The 25,529-nt window shown below is 36.0% G+C and overlaps 1 non-coding gene across 1 annotated transcript; it reads right to left on the minus strand.

Annotated features, from left to right (window-relative positions):
* Positions 1-634: 634 nt before the first annotated feature.
* Positions 635-741, minus strand: LOC127099650 (small nucleolar RNA R71). The gene has a single exon (XR_007794130.1). It is a non-coding gene; the product is annotated as a small nucleolar RNA R71 (small nucleolar RNA).
* Between the last annotated feature and the right edge of the window lie 24,788 nt (positions 742-25,529).

A 25,529-nucleotide genomic window follows, 5' to 3' on the forward strand; every position in this document is an offset into this window, starting at 1 on the left:
GTGGGATCGATATTCTTTTATATTACTTTGACGTTATTCGTGCACTTGCGAATCACAACGATCAAGTTTTTGGCGTCGTTGCCGGGGACCAACTTCGTCAAATTTCGTACCCTGTTGTTACACCGTATAGACTAAGGCATTTTTAGCCGGTAAATGCGAAGAACCCGTAGTACCGGAAATTTAGTAGATCCTTTAGCGCAACTCGAACGTTATACTCGTACACGCCTCTTACTCATCAGAATTAAGAAAGCTATGGCCGAGAATCGCGATAGGCGACCTCTTAAGGAATTTGCCTAACCCTCTGATGGAACCTAGTTCGAGTATAGTAAACCCCCTTATACCTGCTAACAATTTCGAACTAAAACCGTCTTTGTTGAAATTAGTACAACAAAACCAATATGCGGGTCTCGCTACCGAGAACCCGAATCAACATTTAAAAGTTTTTATCCAACTAGCCGATACCTTTAAATCTAACGGCGCTTCACCCGATACGATCCATTTAAGATTATTTCCTTTCTCCCTCGGGGATAGAGCACATTCATGGCTAGATTCACTTCCAGCCAATTCAATAACTACCTGAGAAGACCTTAGGAGAGTATTCCTTGCTAGATATTTCCCCCCTAGCAAGACTGTTGTTCTTCGAAACCAAATAACTAGATTCGCTCAAAATCAAGGAGAATCGTTTTTCGAAGCTTGGGAGAGATATAAAGAGCTATTAAGAGTCTGCCCACACCATGGCCTAGAACAATGGTTGATCGTTTACACCTTTTACAATGGACTCCATTATAAAACCAAGATGAGCATCGACGCTGCCGCAGGTGGTGCGCTGATGAACAAACCTTATCCAGAAGCTTGTGACCTAATTGAGGATATGGCCCAAAACCATTATCAATGGGGAAATGAACGAGCATCAATAGAGAAAAAGGAGACCCAAGGTGGAAGACATGAGGTAAGCTCTCTAGACATGATGCAGGCGAAAATGGACGCTTTAGCCCTTAGGACCGAACATATGTCTACAAACACTAACACCGTAGCAGTAGTCCACACGGAGTGCGAGCTCTGTGGATCTAAAGGACACGAATCGGCGGAGTGTAACCTTTTAAACGAACTAAATACCGACCAAGTGAATTACGCCCAAGGTAGCCCGTTTTCAAACACTTACAACCCTAGATGGAAGAATCATCCAAATTTCTCTTATAGAAACCAGAACCCTATCCAAAATAATGCACCTCAGAGACCGCAAGGTTATCAAGCCCAAAAACCAAATCAACCTATGCAAGTTGTACCCCATAAGTCTAACCTTGAGAAGATCATGGAAAGCTTTATATCGGGCCAGACTCAGCAAAATAAAGAATTCCTAAACCAAAATAATCACGTAAACGAACTTATAACGCAATTAGGAACCAAGGTTGATTAGATAATCAATCACAACAAGATGCTTGAAACCCATATCTCACAGGTAGCACAAAACCAAGCCCCACAAACTACCCCTGGAGGCCAATTTCCTGAACAACCTTAACCAAACCCTCGAGGGCAAGCTAACGCTATCTCGTTATGAAGTGGGACCACTTACAAAGGGCCACAAATGTTTCTTGTAGAGATCTTCCGCCTAGGATGACTCCTTAAAAGTGGTCAACGTGTCCATCACTTGGGCCAACTTTTCTTCCAGCTTCTTGACCTTCCCGCCTTTAGGTTTCTTAGACTCCTTTAGCTTGTCTCGTTCCTCGCTAACTAAATTTAAATAGTTTTTCCCTTAACAGCCTCTTCTTTCTAAGTGTTAAGTTGGAATTTTAGTTTGGAAAATTTCTAGTCGGATAGAGTAGGCGTTGAACATCATTCACTTTAATAGGAATCCCCTTAGCATGTGGGTCTCCAAGGCGTTTTCCAGCTGGGTGTCATTCATGTGCTTGGCCATACATTGGTAATTGGGGAAGTCGAAATAGAATTTCAAGTGTGTCTCTATGTAGCCCATGGCATTAAAATATTGGTCCCTTAGGATTGTACCCTGTCCCTTGATGCAGCAGAAGGGGACTCCAATTTCTTGGATGTTCCCTTGAATTCAACTAATTCCTTATGTGTTTCCAAGTTAATGATAAGTGAATGTTGTGCCTACTTACATGGGTTGTTCTAAGGGGAAATAGTTGGTTGGCCAGCCATGAAAGGTTTCACGATCTTTAAGGCGCGAATGATTGTAATGGATCCTCAATCCCCCTTCCTCTTCCATTTTCCCAACAATCATCCACATTGGCTCTTGGGATCATCAGACCATGTCTCCCCACTAGCGACCTTTAAACGATCATGAAGATTTTTCTTCTACTCAATGTTAAGAGGTGCAATCCTCTCGTGAACAAAAAAGGGGGCATTATTCAAAAGCAATGCTAATATTATAGAAACCCTAAGTATCACCTTGTCTTGCGTAAGAATTTTTAATTGATCATTTTGTATTTCTCTAAGGATTTCTATTTCTTTCCCAAGGTTTTTAATTTTTAGTTCAAAAGAGGAAATAATATCCTTGGATATCGAGAAAATTTGTTTGAGTATGCTTGTTTCTTATGTTAGTTTCTTACAAATGCAAAAAAACATCATGATAAGAGAAGTAAGAGGTTACCTCATAATCTTGATGAATTTTCATGAGATAGATGTTGGCTTCTTCTTCATCGTTTAAGAATTTCATATCATTGTTTTCCCATGCAACATAAGCTTTCTTGCCCTTTGTACGGGTAAAAAAGTACATGTGTGTGTGTTACCTATACAAGGACGGGGGCACTTAGAGGTCTTATTAGGTATATAATGTAGTATGGTGGTTAGGACTTGGCTACGGCGACGAGAAACTCTGTATGGTAGTGTTTGTGGGGGTTTTGAGGTCTTGCTCACATGAGGTGAGAGGTTATGTATCTTAATTTGGTGCTTAGGTGTAAGCATATGAATTAGGATATATCTTTCTCTCCCGTTAGGGGATAGGTATTTATAGAGGCTTTGGGCCTAAGGTTTCCTTGATAAAGGTCACCGCTCCACCCAGTTAATGATGGACTATTTAATCCTTATTTCCAAGGGGCATGGGTCAGTTGCTGACCCTGAATTCTCTTTGCCCAAGAAACGTATTATCCCATATTTCCCATGACTGGGCGAGAGGAAAGCATAGGGGCAAAGTGGTAACTCCCTAAGGGCCATATATGATGGTCGCCTTTCCCAAAGACGACATATGGCAATCGCCCTTGCTAGGTCTTTTACAAATATGAAACTACAAATTCCCTCAAGCACAAGGTATTTGATATAGGACAAAGTGTTTTTTAGAATATGGTACGGGGGAGTATCCCAAGGCCATAAATTCTTTGGCAATTTTTCTAACGTGCTTGGCCTATTAGACTCTGGGTTATTTATGAGAAATTATATTGATTGGTCCTAATCGAGGGACTTTAAGTCCCTCGGGAGGAGGCGTTGGACCTTTCAAGCGGGACTTTTATCAATCCCTCAAACAAGACTTATGACTAAGTCTATTATGTTAGATTTTATTTGCGCTTCTTGGGCAAGATTTCTATGTTTGGTCTCACTAGAGGAAACTCTAAGTCCCTCAGGAGGAGGGTTAAGTTTCCTGGGAAATCTAAGTCCCTCAGGAAAGATTAAAAGTAGCCTAGATGATGAGACTATAAGTCCCTTATGCGAGGCATTGGACCTTTCGGATGAGACTTCTATCAATCCCTAAAATAATACTTATGACTAAGTCTCTTAGGCTAGACTTCAATCATGCCTCACTGGCGACATTTCTATGTTTGGTCCTGCCCGAGGAAACTTTAAGTCCCCCAGGTAGAGGGTGAACTAGCTTAGGAAATCTAAGCCCCTCAGGCAATATTACTTGCAACCTGGATGATGAGACTCTAAGCCCCTCATTCGAAGTGTTGGACCCTTTGGATGAGACTTCTATCAAGCCCTCAGATAAAACTTGTGACTAAGTTTCTTAGGCTAGACTTCGGTCACGCCTCTCGGGAGAGATTTCTATGTTTGGTCCTGCCCAAAGAAACTCTTAGTCCCTTAGGCAAATATTTAAGTAGAGTATCTGTACTTCCCTGAGGGGTGGAAAAGATCTCAACTATAGAGTTCAATATATAAAATATTTTTCTTAAGGGACAAAAAGGATCTTCACTATGAAGTCTAACATAAAATATTTTCCTCAAAGGGTGGAAGGATCTTCGCTATGAAGTCTAACATACAAAATATTTTCCTCAAATGGGTCAAGGATCTTCTCTATGAAGTCCATCATACAATTTTTTCCTCAAAGGGCGGAAATGATCTTTGCTATGAAGTCCAACATACAAAATATTTACCTCAAGGGGCGGAAAGGATCTTCTCTATGAATTCCATTAAAATATTTTCCTCAAAGGGCGTAAAGGATCATCGCTATGAAGTCCAACATATAAAATGTTGAAAATATCCCTCTTGGTCATAAATATTCTGAAAATTGTTCATAGATAAATGATCATGTCTGCTAAGAATTTACAACAATATAACTATAATAATACTTAAGATGGAAAACGCTTCAGGTTCTGGGTAGGATTTGTCCCTCTAGTTCCTACAACTTATACACCCCATCTGGGAGCTTTTGGAATATGTGATACGGCCCCTCCCTATTAGGTTATAGTTTTCTCTACTGTGGAGGAAGAACCACTTGTTTTAAGACGAGGTTGCCTTCCTACATCTCCCTTGGTCTGACTTTGGAGTTATATCTTCTAGCGGATCTATGATTGGCAACAAACTCTTTGACATGGATGACTTCTCTTAGTTCATTGATCATATTCGCCCACATTTCAATTTAGCCTTGTTTACTTCTTAATCAAATTGGGATCGCCTCAATGAGGGTGTGTCTATCTCCATAAGTAGCATAAGGTCCGCCCCGTATACCATGGGAAACTGAGTTTCCTTAGTGGTGGAGTGTGGGGTGGTGTGATACGACCATAATATCTCATGGATTAATTCTTCCCATAAGTTTTTTGCATCATCCAACTTCTTCTTGGTTACCTTCGGGATTACCTTATTAGTTGATTCAGCTTGTCCATTAGCTCGAGGGTGCACTACGGATATAAACTTAATTTGTACCCCTAGGTCTCGGAAAAATTATGTAACCATGGCGTTGGTGAACTAGCACTACTATAAAAGAGACTTTTTGTCACACTAAACTACAACTGTCTGACGGTTACTTGTGGTAATACCTAATTTTTGGGTGCATTTTGTTTATTTATATTTACGAAAATACATTACACTACAGTCAAACTAATAAACCGTGATTATACATTATAGAGTGACAGGGTTCGAATTCCAACTCCATCAATTTTCTACTTTTTCGTTACAATGAGTTTTGTCCTTATAATTATAATATATAAATTAAATTAAAATACCTATCACCATGGTTGTTAATGTGAACCGTTGTAAAATTCATTACTTATCATCACGATTTTTGAATATGACAGTGGTGAAATTGTTTACTCATATATAATATAAGTGAATTAGTTCTCGCTTCTTGACAATATCATTGTATCTATCACAGCAAAACCCTAGCACACATTTTATCTATAATTCTTCGTCATTAGCTCTCGCTTCATACATAAAGGTATTCTTCCTCTTCCTTGTTCTTCTTTTTCGTGTATGTTGTTGTTATGTTTCACATGATTTTCTTCTTGTTCGAGATTTTTTGGGTTTTTTATGTTGTTCTTATTTTATGTTGTTGTTGTATGTTATTTTGAAAAGGGATTTCCATTCTTTTTCCGATTTTGAATCCTTCTTTCATATTTTAGATCATTCTCTCAATATGAATAGTGGAAGCAACAAACTTATCCATGAGATTCAGGTTACAAAGAAGGTTATTGATATGGTGGAGTTATAGTTGAACAAAGCCAAGGAAGCTAAATCTGTTAGGGATCACATTACTATTGTTGAACCGTCTGATGGAACAGGCTATATGAATATTCTTTTCAAGAATCTTAAACCTGAAAAGTTGAAAAAGGTAGAGGCTATTATGAATGACCTAATGAATCTAGATGCAGCTTATTCTGAATCAGATGAAGACCTTGAGAACTATGAAGACCTTGAGAACTGCACGAATTCAACTAGGCATGAAGATTGAAGACCTTGTTATATTTCACATGATTTGTTGTTGGTTGTTGTTGTTGACAAGTTTTTGTATGTTATGGTTGTTGTTGCTTGTTATGTTATAATGTACTGCTAGTTTATGTTAATATGCTGCTTTTTGTTATTGCATGATTTACTTCCTTTTTGGGTCATGTTTCTGGTTATTTTAATGCTAGTTTATGTTTTCAAAACAGGTTAACATTCTGAAAGTTGTTTATATTTTGAAATTTGGTTCAATAGAACTCATATTATGGGCGTGGTTCATAAATGGTTTGTTTTTCTACGGAGAAACAATATAAGATGTATAAAGCTATTTTGGAATCTTCATACACCTTATATTTTTTCTTCATGGCAACACAAAGTAGATCAACTTTAGATCATTCCATAAATCTTTTCAATAAAAGGTACTTTGTTGCAATTGTTTTGATAAATGTTAATGTTGTTATTGTTGATGTATGTTGTTATTGAGTTTATTATAATGTATGTAGATTGTTTGTTTCACTAGCCCTTCATTGGACATGCATTCATTTAAAGTGATTTAGAAAATAATAATCTGCAAATTAAGCTATATTTGAAATGCAACTTAGATCAAATATGTTTTTCGAATTACATGCATCTTGTAATTCATCTATATCGCTCTTTAACACGTAGGACTTGGTTTATTGCCCCAAATTCTTCAAAGTAATGATTCATTCTATATTAATTTATATTGCAAAATATCAAATTTGTTGAGAAATGGAATCATCTTCATCGTTTTCATCATAATAATCTTCATCATTGATTAAAATAATGATGATGATAGCGATGATGATGATTTTGAATTAGTTAACATATTGATGTTTTGCAAAATAAACTAGAAATGAACCGTTATTTTGAATAATTTGGGGCATTGAATCAAATACTACGTGTTAAGAAGCAAGAGATGAATTATGGTATGAATGCAATTTGAAAAATAATGGTTCGTTTAAGTTGTTTTTCGAGAATAATTTAATTTTTCAAATTATTATCTTCTACATCAATTTTAACAATTTTATATGTTTAGTAGGTGTAAGGAAAAACAAGCAATCTACATATTTTATAATAAACTCATGGTACTTTTCACAACAATTATCTTCTGTGACCGTGGTGAAATGTTAATTATATTCCAAATAAATTGTTAATGTTGTTGGGTTCAAACCCATGACCTAAATATATATCACAATGGTTGTTTAATATAACTGTTGTGATAGATAGCGTATTACTTAGCTTATAACCACAATCACACACCCGTTGTGGAAACCACCATACATACAATCACACGCTATCTAATAACATACATGAAACTGTCATTATATGTGTTTTGTAACCGTCATTATATGTGTTTTTCGTAGTAGTGTGAGTTCCATTATCAGAGAAAATTGCTCCAAGAAGTCCAAACCTGCACATAATTTTCTGCCAGTAGAAATAGAGAACTCTTTCTACTGTAATTTTGGTGACAACTTCAGCCTCTATCCACTTTTTAAAGTAAAATACTCCCACTATCAAGATTTTAAGTTGACATCAAGCCAGGGAAATGGACCCATAATGTCCACCCCCACTGGTAGAAAGGCCAGGGTGTGGTTATTGACTAAAGGAGTTCAGTAGGGGCATGTTAAAGGTCAACATGTCCATAACAGTGGTCGCATTTCGTTATGAAGGAGATGCTATTCTTCATTAAATTAGGCCAATATTATCCCTCCCTTAACAACTTGTGGGTGAGAGCTTTTCTGCCAATGTGATTGTTGTAGGCTTCTTTATGTACTTCTACAAGCACCATGATGGTTTATGTTCGCCTAGGCACCATAGCATGGGTTAATCCTTCCCCATTTTATAAATCTTCCTAGAGAGGAGGGTGTACTTATAAGCCTTATTTAGGATTCTCTTTTTCCCCCTCGTCTAGTGGAAGTTCGTTAATCTATAAGTAATGCAGTATGAATGACATCCAATTAGACCTAAGGATAACTTCCTAGGAGTATACCTTGCCTCACTCGACACTGGAGGAGGCGAGAGTCTCCTAGATAACTATTATCTCAAACCATATTGTCTTTGAGGTGTCAAGCTTGTACAGAAGGTCTACTCTAAAGCTCTGCTCACAGGGAATATGTTATATTTCAAAAGAAGTAAAATAAGAGGATAAACTTTGTACCTATTGCAGATATATTATCAACTTGGGTTATTTTGTCTAGTACTTCCCCAAGACTTAGTTGGCGACTAATTTGGAGTCACTGTTGACCTTTAGTTTAGAGGCACACATCTCTAAGGCGAGAACCATGTAGGCAATAAGGGCTTTGTACTCTATCTAATTGCTCTTGACGGGGAACTCTAACTTCAATGCTTGCTTGATGAGTATGTTGTCAGGCCCTTCCAAGACTATCCCAACACCATTTAATTTCACGTTGGAGGCGCCATCTATTGATAGCGCCCATTATATGGGTGTCTCCTTATTTATAGGCGAGTTAAATTCTACCATGAAATCTGCCAGGGCTTGCGATTTGATGCTTCCTGTAATGGTAAATTCATGACCATCTAGTTATGGATAAACTTGACGTCAATAAAACCAAAGTCGCCACCGCACTTTTATTGTTTCTAAAGGAAAAGGGAAAAGTACGGACAAAACCCAAAGATAAGAACTTTTCAAATAAAACTAATAAAATGCCAGAAATTATAGGTAAGGGGGTTGGTTACACAGAGGGGAGGTGTTAGCACCCAAAGTGTCCTAGGTACTCTTAGGGAGACCTTTTTTATGTGCGTATGTGTTTTTTGTATAAATGATGTTTGATAAAATATATAGAGAGAGGATGAGAAAAGAAATCATTAATTATATGTTTGTGTTGGACAAGACCTTCGAACTTGTGCCTACGTACCAACATAAAAATGAGGGATCAAAACCTCGTAGTTCGTGGTAAAAATTACAAAGTTGCTGAATTGCTTTTAACAAAAGTTTAAAATGAAAAGGCACAAAGGGCCAAAAGTTTGAATGGGGTTGTTAGTTCTTTTTGTCTTTTGAAATTTTAAGTCAATATATTAAGTTTATTTACAAGTTTGACTTAAGAAAAGAATTTTAAAATTCATTGGCATAAGGCCAATGTTTCTAATTGTTTAAACAAAGTCTAAGTTTAAAATCACAAGCAAAAAAGGTTTTTGAAAAGGGGGAGAGCTTTTGAAATTTAAGAAGTGGGAGGAGATGAAGAGGCTATCCTAAGCACAAATTAAAAGTTAAGAGTTGAAAAGATCTGACCAATAGGATGCAATCCAACAGACAAGAGTGTCATATAGAAAACTCACTTTCCCTTTGGACTTTAAATCAAGCAATAATCAACAAGCAATTTGTAATATCCAAACATCAAGAAAATGAAGGCATCAAATAAAGATAGCCACATCCAATTAAGAAATTCCCATAGCTAAAATTATTCTTTTGTCTTCTCATGTATCACATGAAATATTCATTGATCAACTTAGAGCAAAGCATCAGACACCAGTTCAAAAATAACAACTAGTACAAAGACCAAGTAGCATATGAGTTCAAACAAGATCCAAGGCTTGCATCAGATGAAGGCTCAGTTTATAATAGCTTAGTCTCAAAATGTTGGCATTGGCCAAGTCCTTTTTGCACAGGGAGTGTTGCCTAATCCTAAGTCCAAAAGCTCAGATCAAGATCAACAGTCCACCTGATGTTTTTTTAGGGTTTTTGTTATTATTAAGTATTTTAAGGTCCTAAGACCACAAACAAAATTAAAATGCATGAGCAATATATACAATCATAAGATATGGCTCAAATGAGCAAAGTGAAAATGACATAAACATAAACAAGTTAAATGAAATGTAAATGGCAATGAATGGTAAATGACTGATATTTAAATTACCTAAAGTAAAAGACTTGAAAGTAAAACAATATTAACAAGAATTAGCCAAATGTTAGCCAAGTGTTAGCCAGGTGTTAGTCAAGTGTTAGTAGTATTTTTTAATTGATTAAGTCATTCTTTGGAGAACACTTAACCATCCATTCACAAGTATGAATCCTTAAACCAAGACATCTTCCATGAGAAGGGCTCCAACTTGGATAATTCAACAAGTATGCCACTAGCTCTCATGAAAGGAAAAGAGGTCAAGTTTCCATACAATACCATGAAGAATGGGAGACTTACAATCTCACTTACTAGAATGTTATGCCTTTAGGTGTCAAATTTAGCTCTATGTTAAGTAATCGTAATTGGACTTATGTAGAAGTCACAACTATTTGAGATCGGGTAATAAAAATTTAGGTGTTAATGCATGTTAGAGATTTGGTATAATGAATCAAACTCCTAAAACATACCACACACTAAAAGAAAAGATCAAGAGGGACGGACCTATCTCAGTCATACTTGTATTGGTTCATTTGACACAAGGTCATTGATGAAGCAATTAGCCTTAAGATATTAGAGATTTCATTGGTCAAATGAGGGAGGTGAAAGAATAGGGATGAAGATGAAGAGGGAGGGGAAGATAGAAACAAAAATTGATCAAGGGAGGATTTTATCAAATTAAAACCATTCATTCATTTTGGGAGATGAAATGTACATTTCATCAATCCCCTAAATCCAATGGTTTTAATCCAACAAAAGTCAAATCAACCTTGACAAAGGCCCAAACAAATAGTCAAACATCACAAGATCATAAAAATGGCTTAACATAATTTTTACATATTTAATCAATTCTAAATCAATTTTAAAATGAATTAAAATACATTTTAATTTGGTCAAAACCTAAAATCTCTTCAAAACACCAAATAAATGGCCAAGAGATGTATCCTAGGTCAAACAAGGTCAAAGGACCTTAGACAAAAAATTTCATGAATTTTGAAAAGTCAGAAGTATTTTTAAATAATTAAAAATATGCACAAAAACATTTAATTCATTAAAAATATCAAAATTAATCCAAAAAATAATTTTAATTCAAAATATGAAAGAGAAAAATATTTAAATGTTTTTGGTCAAAGTCCCATATTTTTTGGATTAAAAATAAAATTATTATGAATTAAACAAAATAAAAGGATTAAACATAAAATCAGAAATTAAAATAAAAATAGAAAAAACAAGGGCCATCAGATCTCTCTCATTAATTGAGGTGGCAGATCTGATGGCTACACGCGCTTGTTCCATGGTGGACCTTGGTAAATGCAATGTATGTGTGGTAATCAGAAGCAATGGTCTAGATTAGAACATTCAAGCTTGATCATATGGCCAGGAAGTGTGACAACACATCACCGGAGTTAGGGCTCCAGTCATCTTCTCTGATGACCTTCACCGGACTGGTCCAACTTCATTTCAATGGAAAATGAAAAACAAGGACACTATTTCAAAGAGAAAATGCTCAGGATCACAAATTTGGTCTCAATTTTCTCCAATTCCAAGTATATGAAGAGATACATGGATTTGAATTTTGAGGATCATGAACTGAGTTGCTTCGACTTGACCTCAAAGCAACCCAATCTTGTTGCCTACATTTGTAGGACTTCAGCCAACCAAAAATCACAAAGAATAGTGAAGAATTGAAGAGATGAAAATTCTGGAAAATCGCCTTCGAGTGAGCTTCAAACTTGCTTAATCTCGCTTCCAATTGGCATTGGCTTGATTTCAGAATCTTGTATGAGTTGAATTGGATCAAGGAAAAGCTTGGACTCTTGGAGTTTCAATCTCAAAACAGAAAGAGATTTGAAGCTCGATTTTCAAATGAAAATCTTCAAGATTATCCTTTAATGGTGAGGGTTTGGATTGCGGGTTCAAAGCTTGGGCATGAGGTCTTTAATTCTGATCCATGAGGGTCTTATTTATAGGCTATGCATTTGATTTTCACACACTTCCAAAATTGGCCAAAAATAGCAATTCCCTTTCATGCTTGCATGGGTGTGTGATAGGCTCATCAAATGATGCTATCAGGTCCAAAATTACTCATGTGCAATGCTAAAATCATGTCATGCGGTCATGCAAAGGAGATTGAAATGTGAATGTGAAATTCATCCAAATGAACCTTTGAAAAGAACCCATGCACAAGTCCTCCAATTCTTGGACAAATGAGATTATCTTGGACTTTTTGGAAAGGTAAGATCAAGGGGAACAAATTTCATGTTGAATACGTTTCCATTTGAAGCTTGGATCATGATTAATTTTGAGGTGGAAGTTTGGAAAATCAAACATATTTGAAACTTTTCTAAGTACCAAGTCAAATGTTCACTTCTTCCACCTTGAATAACTTTTGTTATGCACTTCAAATGGGAAAAGTTCCTTCATAAATGTTGTAGCTATTTCAAACCTATTTAATTTGGTCACAAATTTGACTTCATTTGGATTTGGAACGGAGGAGTTATGCATTCTAGAAGTTGAGGAAAATCACTTGTTCAATGGTAGTGGCCCAAAATGACCTATAATGTTTCCTCTTGGCACATGCATTTGAAAGTTGAATTTTAACTTATTCCAAGAATAAAAGTTGGATATGACATCTTTAATTGGATCATGAAACTTTAATGTCTTTCATCTCATAAAAAATGAGCAAGTTATGGTCCTTGGAAGTTGACCTCCTAACTAGGGTTCAGACAAAATGACCTATAATCTTTTACCATAAAAAATGACTTTCAAAGCAAAAATAGATCTTGACCTAAACATGAAAGTTGTTTGGAATGTAATAAAGATTAAAATTTCTCTTGGAATAATTTTCATATGAGAAAAATTGTAGGAGATAGGGTTTAGGGAACCCCAGTTTTGGCCAGTTGACTTTCTCTGGTCAACCAACATGAACTAACTTGCAAACTTGAAATTCTCTTGGTTTTTTGGAATCATGGAGGATCATATATGTAAAAGATGATTTAATATGAAGTATCCCTTTAAATGTTTTGATCAAATGTTGAAGAAACTTGTTGAAGAAGTCACACAAGATACCTAGATGAATTAGCGCTTCCAAGGCAAACAAGCTTCAAACTCTTGATGATTTCTTGATCAAAATGATATGTGAAGACCATGGGGATCCATATATGATGTATATAGTCAATGTGAACCATCTCTTAATTAGTCTTCTTGCATTAAGGGTCTCAAACCTTAGATATGAGCTTGATGGAGCATGGGTGAACACACACACTACCTACAAAAGAAGTAAACTATATATTGACATATTTTTGGCATTTTGGTTAGTAAATAATGAAAAACAAAGTATGATACAATCAAATGTTCTTGGTGATCCCTCCCAATGCAAACCCAATGAATGAGGGGTAAGGAGGATGCTAATGTATGATCCCAAAAGCTAATGCATATGATGAGATAACATGAGGGATCTTAGGGTCAAAATTGGGGTCTTACACTTCCCCTCGAGACATACTAGATATCATATTTCGAGAGTTCCACCACCCAAGATACCATCGTCCCCTCCAAATTTGGCTTCTTCATGACCTATCGAATATAATAGTTGGTTTTAACTTGTGACCATGAATGTAAGGTATCATCTTGATTTTCGTGATGACGACTAGTGCTAGTTTCTCAATCTTCTGATAACATACTTCGTTTCCTCTGAACACTTTACTTACAAAATACATGGGTCTTTCTACCTTGTTTGTATCCTGGATGAGGACTGAGCTCATCGCCTGATTTATGACCAAGAGATAGGGGAGTAATGGTGACTCTTCCCTAGGGCGAGTGAGAATGAGAGGTGACGCGAGGAAATACTTTACCTTCAAGAAAGCCTCCCTGCACTCGGCGGTCCATTCAAATCTCTATTTCTTCTTTTTGGAAGAAAAGAAAAGGAAAACCTTGTTGTCTGCACACAAGAGGAAGCGAGATAGGGCATAGAGGCGACTCATAAGTTGTTGCATTTACTTGACATTGGTGGGGGCTTCTCATGGCGATGACTTCCTAAAATGTGTCTTGGTTAGCCTCAATCCCTCTTCTCATCAGCATGAACCCTAAGAGCTTTATAGTCTCAACCCCGAAATAGCACTTGGCGGGATTCAAGCGCATATCTTATTTCCCGACTGACTGCATGACATTTTTCAAATCTTTGACATGGTTGTGCGCTTTGACAGTTTTCATTATCATGTCATAGATGTAGACCTCTAGGTTATGCCTTATCTTATGGGCGACCACAACGTCCATGTGTCGCTGGTAGATGAGGCCAATGTTCTTAAGGCCGAAGGGCATGACATTGTAATAATAATTGCCATGATTCGATATAAAGGTTGTTTTAGAGGCGTTCGTTCGAATCTGGTTATACCCTTAATATATATCCATGAAGCTAAATGCACGGTAGCCTGATAACCCTTTGATAAGGCGATCAATTTCTAGTAGGGGATATGGATCTTTAGAACAGTCGATATTCAGATTAGTGAAATCTTCACACATGCGCCATTTGTTGTTCGTCGTCCGTACTAAAACCATGTTGGCGATCCAGGTAAGGTATTTTGTTTTTGCAAAGAACCTAACTTCAAATAGTTTGCCTACTTCTTCGTCTATGGTGGCCATTTTCTCCTAATCAAATTTCTACTTCCTTTGTGCCACTAGTTTTGCGGAATGGTGGATGGCAAGGTGATGACACACTTCGGTGTTTATCCCAAATATATCACAGAGAGCCCAAGTTAACAAATCTACATTCTTAAAGAGTTGGTCGACTAGCCCACATTATTCTTCCTCGGTAAGTGAAGTATATATCTTTGTCACCTGATGAGCCAAAAGTCATATTTGGACCTCCTTGAAGTCCTTTGTGGCCATGAGCCTTTCAACGTCCACGTTGAACCTATGATCCCAACAATCAAGGTCAGCATTTGGAACTTCAGAAAAAGGGATGAAAACAAGGGAAAACTCTTCCATATATGTTGCCAGACTACTTTAGTAACATTCTTGAGTGATTTATTGATCTCCTCGAATTTTACCGACCCTCCCTCCAAGCAGCGGGTATTTTAGGACTAAGTATATGATGGAAATAATTTCCCTCAGTGTATTAATGGTGGGTCTCCCCAAGATGATGTTATATGGTGATAGGGCATCCATAATGAGGTAGCTGACGCCAATCACCTTAACATCTACGTCCTCGCCACATGTAGTCTCTAGGGTCACATGGCCTCTTACTTATACCTATTCGCCCAACAATCTTATTTATGAACCACTGAATACTTTGCCATCATTAGGATTGAGTTGTAGTTTTTGGGAAGCGTCCCAGTACAGGACATCAATAGAGCTACCGAGATCTATAAATACTCATTTGATATCATAGTTTCCATGTTGCACAATGATGACCAATGCATCATTATCGTGGGGGGTGACTCTGAAGGCGTATATGTCTTAAAAGGTGATGTTTACCCTTGTTTCACCTTGCGCGTTCGTGGGGAAACTAGGATATATTACATTTTCAGCAAGCGCCTGCCTTGCGTATTTCCTTCGGGGGGAGCTAGAGCTACCTTTGCCAGCAAAACCTCTGACAAAGGTGTTTTTATTGGAGTGTATAATTTTATCGGCCATCGTCGGAGGGATGATGGATATAGTGAAAACGAATGAGGTGTGACCCATGTTAATTTTATCGGGCCATGCGGTGAGTGCCACTATACTGGTCAAAAAGTACAAGTGTGCATGTTACCCTTGCAATGACAGGGGCACTCATAGGCATTAGTAGGTATATAATGTAGTATGGTGGTTATGGCTTGACCATAACGGTGAGAAGCCCTATATGGTGGTGTTTATGGTGGTTTAGAGGTTATGCTCACGTGAGGTGAGAGGCTCTGTATCTTAGTTTGGTGCTTAGGTGTAAGCGTATGAATTAGGGTATGTCCCCCCTTCCATTAGGGGATATATATTTATAGAGGCTTTGGGCGCACCGTTTTCTTGGGAACTGTCACCTACCACCCAGTCAATGGTGGATCATTGAATCCCTATTTTCAAGGGGGCGTGAGTCAGTTACTGCCCCTGACTTCTCTCTGTCCAAAAAATGTCGTATTCCACGTTTCCCATGACTTGGCGAGAAGAAAGCATAGGGGTGAGGTGGTACCTCCCTGAAGGCGACGTATGATGGTCGCCTTTCTTGAAGGCGTCATATGGTCGTCGTCATCGCTAGGTCTTTTGCAAATATAACACTACACCCTTCTTTTAAGGTTTCTTAGATTCATTTTAATTTGTCTTTTTAGCTAAGGGGCAATTTAACCTGATGTGGCATTTCTTTCCATATAAGTAGCATGTTGGAATGAATGTGGCTTTTTCCTTATCCTTTTCTTGTTCCTTTTGTTATTTCTTATCATGCCTTGAGAATCTTTTGAAGTTATTTACTATAAGAGACATATAAATGTATGTCAGAGTCAGATTCTTTATCTTTGAGTGTTATATTTTTGTTTTTCTTTTCTCATTCCTCATTTATGGCAAGACTTTTAAATTCTATCTTGTGCTCCTGCAAGATTGAATTTCTCCTATCTCATATGTAAGTATACCACACTCTTTGAAGGAGAAGAAATGACATAATTTTCCAAAAAAACACATGTATACAATGTATACAAGCTCTCCACAACTCTTATGTGTGCAAACTCCCAACGTGTTACAAACTATAAGACAAAACTACGCAACGGAGGTCTATTATTATATTTTTTTTAACAAAATCATTTATAATATTTAAAAGGAAATTTTTAGATATTTAGACTTTCTTTAAAAAATAGATAAAAAATAGAAGGTTTAGATAAATTTATTTATTTTCATTCTTATACAAATTAATTAGTTTCTTTTTATACATAAAAACTCTATCATCTTTTACTCCTCCAAACTTCTAAACAAAATTTTAATAAAGTGATCAAAACAAAATTTTAATAAAGTGATCAAGATTTCTAACTTATGTCGGAGAAAAATAATCAAAAGAAAAAAACTCATCAAATATACCTAATAATGAAAAAATTATATTTGTTAAATCATGTCATTTTTTTCAATATTAAATAATTAATAAATTTTAATTTCTAATTCAAATATCAATATTATTATTAGGTCAAGTTAAAACCTCATTTTAATATTTATTTATGATAGTTATTATTATTTCACTCTACAAACTATAAAAAAGTTTGATGTAACAATATTTTTACAATAATGTTAAATGTTTATAGATTAAGTTGACCGTTGTTATATATGAGTGGAATAAATAGTTATTTCTTTATTTTATAATTAAAAGTTAAGTTATAATTTATAATTTTTAATGCTTAATTTAATAACAAGGTTTTAATTTAATCTTTTAAATAACAAACAATGTTTTTTAAACACAACATTTACAAACGCTAGACATTTCAATTTTAAAATTTTGTTCTACATCTATTTTAAATAATAGAAAAATTAAAGATAAAAGAACAAATATAAAAAGAATCAAAGTACTATATCACATTTATTATAATTTAAGTAACCAAACTAAAGATAGAAAATGTAGTTTAGCCATAATTAAATGAAAATAGCATTTGATTCTATAACCAAAAAAAGGAAAATTTTGATTCGGATATTCATGATGCGCTAGCAATGATGTCAGCCTTGATCGGATAAGATCGTGAATTCTTATCTTTTATTCTTTTATTATGACAACCTCTCTTCATTGAAGGTTTTACCAAACTATACCTCATAAATAAATTTATATTCCAGTTTCCAGTTGTAACTAACAAATATAAAATGATAATAATTTCCTATTCTGTAATTTTTCTTTAAAAAAATAAGAATGAGAGGATATGCATGGAAGATACTTGTGTTGAAAAGGAAAAAGAAAATGAATACTAATCCGAATCTTGAAACATTACACGCGAGTCTTGTGCCGCGTAATGTGAATGAATGAATGTGTATTGCCTTTTCGTGCTCTCTAATGGCCAACGTCCAAACCTCACTATGTCAACAATGTTTTTCGCTTTTTTCAAACTTCACCGCCACACCAACAGCGCGTGTTTATTTATTTATTTTAAATTTTATTTATTTTTATTCTTATGAAATCACGGACTTTTAAGTTTGGTATTATCTAGTAATTTTTATTTAAATATTGTACAAGTAAAAAAGGTTTTTATCATGTTTTTATTTAAATAAATATATTTATAGCATTCAAAATAATTTCTAAAACTAATAAAGATTAAAAGTAAATAAAGTTTGTGAGACACATTCTTATTTTTTAACTGTTCAGAACGTTGAAATAAGATTTGAGTTGGAAGATATCGTGTTTGATTAATACGAGATTTTTGGGATGCTTTACTAGGATTTGAAAGAAAATCTATTTGATATAGTTTTTTTTTATGCTGCTCATCATAGAGACCTTTTATGATCGTGAATGACTCTTACTTCTCCATCCTAACCCCAAGTACAAAACAAATCTTTTGCGCAAGTTCTTTAAAATGCATGTGACATATTTGTTTCTAAATTTGACAAGCCTTGTCTAAAAGGTAAGTGTCTCTCGATCAAGATACCTGAAGAGATTTACAAAGCAGGACTCGAAAGATGCATGAATAATTTACACGGGAGATTGATCAGTAGTAAAGATAACGTGTCATTGAAGACATTAAAATTATGTGAAAAACTCATGAAATTATGGAATTCAATCACTATTTAAGATTTAACTCCTCTAAGATGTGGCTATTTTGAAATTTTTATTCAAATAAAGGGAGGATCTCAACAAAATTTGGAGTGTAAAGACATGAAATGTTAAGCCCTCGTTCCCGCATTCGTCTGCCTAGATGCCATATTTTAGACCTGAAAATTTGAAGATTACACATGCTCACGTGTGGTTGAGGATGCATGGTCTTCCCTTAGAGCATTGGGAATTGTACTCACTAAAAGTGCAAATGCTTGACAACCATAAGTGGGTAAGGGCTGTCAAAGACTTTAGCCTTATTAGGGTACTAAGAGCTAGCTCACTGAGGTGAGAAGCTAATATATCTATGTGTTTATATGTGTTATTGATTATCCCTTCAGTATTATGATATTGATGTATTTTTAGCCCATGGATCTGAACCGAGTCTCCTTATAATATAGCAACCATCACATGAATGAGTGGTTATTCTCTGAAACTCGGGAGGTGTAGATAAGTCCCACGACTTCCTATGTAACATATGTTGACCTGACACACATTTTATGCATGATCACATGTTATGGACGGAGAAGCTGGAGGTTCTGGCGATACATGTGGACAAGGGTACTCGAACAGACAAATGGGCGTTCGAACTAATGAAAGTTGACTTGGGAAGGACGAAAGGCTAAGCACGTGTCACTCGCTCTCCCCCAAGATCTCTCTAAGTTATACCACTACATAGTCCCTCAAGCACGAGGACTTGTAGAGGCCGAAGTGTTTTAACCCCTGACTCATCTTCAGATCTTCTTAAAGAGCCTCATCAAGGCTTTATTCATGCCTTTAATTCTAGAACGATCCTTCTAGACGAGGGTTAGAAAGACTTAGTTGAGTCCCTCATGCAAGACTTAGTTGAATCCTTCAAGCGAGACATAGTTGAGTCCTTCAAGCGAGACTTTGTTGAGTCCTTTAGACGAGACTTAGTTGAGTCCCTCAAGCGATACTTAGTCGAGTCTATCAGGTGAGACTTTGTTGAGTTCCTCAGATGAGACTTAGTTTAGTCCCTCAATAAAGACTTTGTTTATTCCCTTAGACGAGATTTAGTTGAGTCCCTAAAGTGAGACATTGTTGAGTCCCTCAGACAAGACTTAGTTGAGTACCTCGGGTGGGACTTATTTGAGTCCATCAGATGAGACATAGTTGAGTCCCTCATGTGAGACTTTTTTGAGTCCCTCAGACAAGACAAAGTTGAGTCCCTCAGACGAGACGTTATTGAGTCCCTTAAACGAGACTTAGTTAAGTCTCTCAGGAAAGACTTTGTTGAGTCCCTTAGATGAGACTTAGTTGAGTCCCTCAGGCGAGACTTTCTTGAGTCCCTCAGAAAATACTTAGTTGAGTCCCTCAAGTGAGATTTTATTAGGTCCCTCAAGGAAGAATTTGTTGAGTTCCTCATACGAGACTTAGTTGAGTCCCTCAGGTGAGACTTTGTTGAGTCCCTCAGATAAGAATTAGTTTATTCCCTTGAGGTTTGAAGATATTCTCATATTGCAATTTCTTGTAGGGGGTGGTGTACGACCCTAATTTTGACCCTAAGATCCCTCATGGCATCATATCATTTGCTCTATGCATTACCTTAAGGATCATAGCATGTGTGGCTCCTTTACCCTAGGGGTTGAGACTTGTGTGAGTGGTTTGAGACCACCAAGCATGCTTGAATTGTATATTATTGATTTTCTTATTTGATTACTAACCAAAAGCACAAAAATATGTCACTAACTCTTTTTGTTTTGAAGCTCAAGTGATCATGTGCTCCAATGCTCCTAGGAGGCTCCTAAGCTTAATGAAGTGGCTAGATGAAGATGAGAACAAGCATGAAAATGGTCCACAAAGATCCTAATCATCATATATGTCTCCCAAGTATCCCAATTTTCCAATTTGATCAAGATAACCCAAAGGGCTTGAGGATTGTTTCCCAAGGAAACCCTAATTCAACTATGCATTGATTGTGCCTTGCTCATGAAGCAACCTCAACCTATGATCAAATTAAATCAAGGGAAGTTATTTCATTCATTATTTTATGCATATATGAGCCTATGTGAGTATCCTTAATCATTCATTCATCAAGATTTGAAGTTTGGCCTTGAGAAGTTAACCAGTCAAGTCATCTGACTAAACTGAGGATCACTGAGATACAACTTTTGATGTGTTTGTCAAATGAAGATTACCCCAAGATAAAACATGATCTTAAGAATATTATGAACAACTTTCGTGTTCATCAAAAATCCATTTGAAACTTGGAAGGTCATCATTCATGTCAAAACATTATAGGTCATTTTGACTGAAACCCTAATTTTGGGTCAACTTCCCAAGAACCTAACTTCCTTGTTTTTTATGATTTTCAGGTGAGACCAAATGAATTGGAAATCTTAATATGTCTACTTCAAATGTTATGTGGGAAAAATTTCATAATCCTAAAAGAAACACATGTGATAATACAAAACATTATAGGTCACTTTGGACCAAAGTCATTGAATTCGAAAAATGTCCAACTTCAAGTGCCCATAACTTTCTAATTAAAAATCCAAATGATGCAAACTTTAAGTCTAAACTTATCATATTGAAAATATATACAACTTATATGTTGGAGGTTTTTCCATTTGAAGCTTGCATCATTGAAACAAAAGGGCTTGAAGTTGTTTGGTTTTGGCAAAAAATTTCAAAGGGGACCTAGACATGTTTTGTACCCCAAACTTCAAAGCCAGTTTTCATAAATTTCCAAACTCCAAATGGATTTTTGCCCAACATGACTTTTTTTCCTTATGTCAAGAGCTTTCCACCCATTACTCACGTGACCATTTTTGGATTTTCCATGTGGGAGTTTCGAAGAGCTACATGTTTATGTGCATTTTGTCATTTCACTTCATAACTTCACGTGCAAGCTAATACCAGGCCAATTGCACGTCCAATTCAACTCCATGTGATCTCATCATGCATTTCCATCCACTTTTAGGCCTCACATGTGCTTGTACAGGCCCATGCATGGAGGATCCAAAATTCATGCACACGAGTATTGCATCACCTTGCCTCCATTTCAGCTATAAATAGAAGTGCTTGCTCATTCAAAATTCAACCTGGAGGAGATCTGAAACTCTGTTGAATTGAAACCTCACCCTCACTCAAAGGAATTTCAGTTTTCATTTCTCAATTTCAAGCTTGAATTTCAACATCCTTAGTTGATCTTCAAGTCTTAATTCCTTAGCCTTGCATCATCATTACATCTCCAAATCAAATTGGGATCAAAAGCTTAAAGAGATCGTGCTGTTCAAAGCTGCATTTCAGAGGTATATCACTCAACTGTTTTGATCTGGATCTTGCTATACAATGTGAATTGCTTGAGTTTGAACTGTTTTCTGAAGTCCTCGAGCAAGAGGCAGGCCAGTGGTGGTCTTAATTTCATGAATTGTGACATTTCAGATTGAACACCATGATCTTCAAGCTCTTATTTCTCTGTAAATAGAAACATTGAGGAAGATCCAAGGTTACATGGGTGATGTACATCACCCCAGCTTCATTTTGATACCTGGCTTGTTTATTTTGGTTAACTTTTGAAACCCTACGCGTGGTGGCCGAAGTTGGTTCTCTGGCCGGAGAAGATGGTGGTTTCCACCACCATCCCCATGTGGATGCTTCTGGTCCTTTGGATCTGGCTCAAATGTTATAATCGTGGCCATTGATTTGTTTGACTTGTTTTAAATACATGTGTTGCGCGCTTGACTTTGGAACATGGTGCATCAGCGCTTCTGAACCGAGTGATCATGCCACGTCAATTAATGAGACGGATCCAAGGGCGTTGGATTTTTGTTATTTTCTTTTTTCTGTTTTAATTTCTTTTAATTCCTTTTATTTTCAAAAATTCATAAACATTTTATTTGAAGTCACAAAAATATGAGACCAATGGCAAAAATTTTCTTGAAAAATATAGTTTCATATTTTGATTTTTAATTATTTTTGTGACTTCATTTAATATCTTTTGTGAATTATTTGATTTTTAATAGTTTTTAATTCATTTTAAATACTTTTTGATATCTGAAAATTCCAAACATATTTTCTTAACACATATGGATCATGATAAGTCAATGAAAAATAGTCTCATCAATTTCTTATTTGATTTGAGATTTATTTGAGATTTTAATTCATTTGTGTTATTTTTCATTGTTTTTAATTGTTTTAAAATAGTTTCTGATTTCAAAAATTATTGAAATTTTTTGTCAAACCTTGTTTGACCATGTTAGACCTATGAGAATTTAATTAGACTTGTTGAAGTTGATTTGAATTGAATTTGAGGTTTGACCACATTTTGTCTATTTTTATTTTTTGCATTTATTTTAATTCAAAAAATACCAAAAAAATATGTTTGACTTTGTTGACTTCTAATCTTCATTTCTCTTTTGTTTTACTTTGGTTGATGTTGATTTGATTCACTTTTGGCCAATTATGCTTGATGTTTGAATTATCCTTCCATTTCATTTTCATCTTCATCTTCATTTCTTTTTATTTTTGGCCAATGAGTTAATTCCTTATGGTTAGTCTTGACATATGAGAGGCTTAACCTTCTTTGATCCAAATAAAACTCAACTTGATCCAAGATCAAGTGAGTTGCTTTATGTCCAAGATAGGTTGCTTCTTAGTCAAGCAAAAAACCTAAAGTCCATACAAGGCTTTTTCTCTTTTCTTTTGGCATGGCAAGTTGTAGGAGCTTGGCTTACTAGTCATGATCTCTAACTTGTGTTTATTTGCCTATAGTTTTATTGACCGGCCTCAGATAGGTGTGACTACTATATTAGTCCACTTATGATTGCTTAACATAGCGCTAAATTGTGTTATGACACACTAACATAACCACTAATTACTAACTTTAATTTGAGCATTTAATTTCTTGCAATTTACTTTAATGCAATTTACTTTCTTGCTCATTTATTCATATTGCTTTTCATTTTTGCTCACTTGAGCACATATTTTATGTTTATGCCATTTTCCTTTTGCTCATTTGAGCTCATTATTGTATATAAATATATTGTTACTTTATGGTTGTTTTGTCTTTGTTTGTGTGACCCAATGCAAAAAGGAGAAAGGACTTAGAATTAGGACCTTACCTATGCTTAAAGGAGTTCAAGAGCAACGAGGCCTCATGCCTTTAGAATGCTAAACTTGTTGAAGAGCAACTAGGCCTCATGCCTTTAGAATGCTAAATCTTAAAGTTGACTTCAAAGGACTACCTAATCTAAACTCATTCTTTGTCCATTCCTCTTATTGTGTTGTGAACTTTTTGATGTTTTCTCTTGCATGATAGGGATTCCATCTTGAGATAGTAAGAAGGACCATTGTCATGAGTAGCCAAGTTAAGAGAGACAAGCCAAATGGAGATCCTAGGAGCTTGAATGTATATTTGTTTTGATTGCTTATTGCTTGCTAAGTCCAAAGGAGAGGAGCATCTTGAATCATCTCTATGATTTCAAGAAAAGGAACTCCAAGGGTTTTATCTCTTCTCTTATCTTTGTATGCTTTAGGACTAGCCCTTCTCTTCTTCTCTCCACTCTAACCCAAGCCAAACTCTTTATGTGCAAACTTTGACATTGTTTTCAAATTAGAAACCTAGGCCTTATGCCTTTGACTTTTCAAAATCTTTTCATTAATACTCACTGTGAATAAATCTTAATTCAACTTTGACCTCATTTTGTAAATACCTCTAACTTGTAAATACAACTCACTTCAAGTTGTTTTTGTGGCTCCAATGGCCACCTTTGTTAAAACTTTTCATAAACATTAGTCATAGGTTTGAGTTATCATAGCGGTTGATGTAAACCTCACCTTATCCTTAGTGATTGGACTATAAGTCTTCCATACTTATTATAGGGTTAACCCCTCACTAGTATGTTGAAGCTCTCCTCACATGGTGGATTATTGGTTTAGGTTGAGTTTTCTCCCTTTGATAACAAAAGACCTTAAGGCTTTTGATCAAATCAATTCACCAATCTTTGAGATTGTTTACCCCGAACTACGAGGTTTTGATCCTACCTTTGTGATGGTACGTAGGCAATGGGTTCATCCATTCAAACAACAAAATTATAAATATAATATTCTCTTCTCATCCCCCCAATCTTTTGCACATATTTTCACAAATACGAACCTACAACACATGTTTGCAAAAAGAGGTTCCCTAAGAGTACTAAGGATGTTTTGGGTGCGTAAAACCTTCCCATTTCATAACCAACCCCCTTACCCAAACCTCTGACATTTTTATTAGTTTTTGATTTGATAAAACTTCTTACTTGGCTTTTGTTCGCTTTTTAGCCTTTCCTTTGGATAAATAAAAGTGCGGTGGCGACTCGAATTGTATGTTTACTTTTGATTTAGTCAATAAATCTAAAGGTAACGAATACCCCGCTACAGAAAAGTGGCGACTCTGCTGGGGATCGTCATGCTTCCTAGTGGGTTTAGCCTACTTTTTGCTTATATGTGTTGTATGTTTATATTTATTTGTGACATATTTTTGTGCAAATTTGGGACGACTGTATTGTTTGTAATGTATGAATTGCTTTATATATCAATTGCTTGTATGCTTGGTGGTCTCTTGTGAGATGAGTTCTATACCCGAACTCGAGTGCACTTATGATAGGAGAATGGCATAGTCTTGTTGACTTGTGTGGAGTTATTCCTTAGCAAGTTGACTTGCAAGCCCATTCACTTGGTGGAGGTCATATTGGGATCAATAATGTCACACGAGTAGTTGTGGTTAGGCATTACTCTTTCCAATATAAACCTTAGAAGCCAAGGACCTTAGATTACGTAGCCCATCTTGGCCTATTTTAGGACGTAGTGCG

The sequence above is a fragment of the Lathyrus oleraceus genome, chromosome 6, assembly GCF_024323335.1.
Source record: "Lathyrus oleraceus cultivar Zhongwan6 chromosome 6, CAAS_Psat_ZW6_1.0, whole genome shotgun sequence".
NCBI classification, from domain to species: domain Eukaryota; kingdom Viridiplantae; phylum Streptophyta; class Magnoliopsida; order Fabales; family Fabaceae; genus Lathyrus; species Lathyrus oleraceus.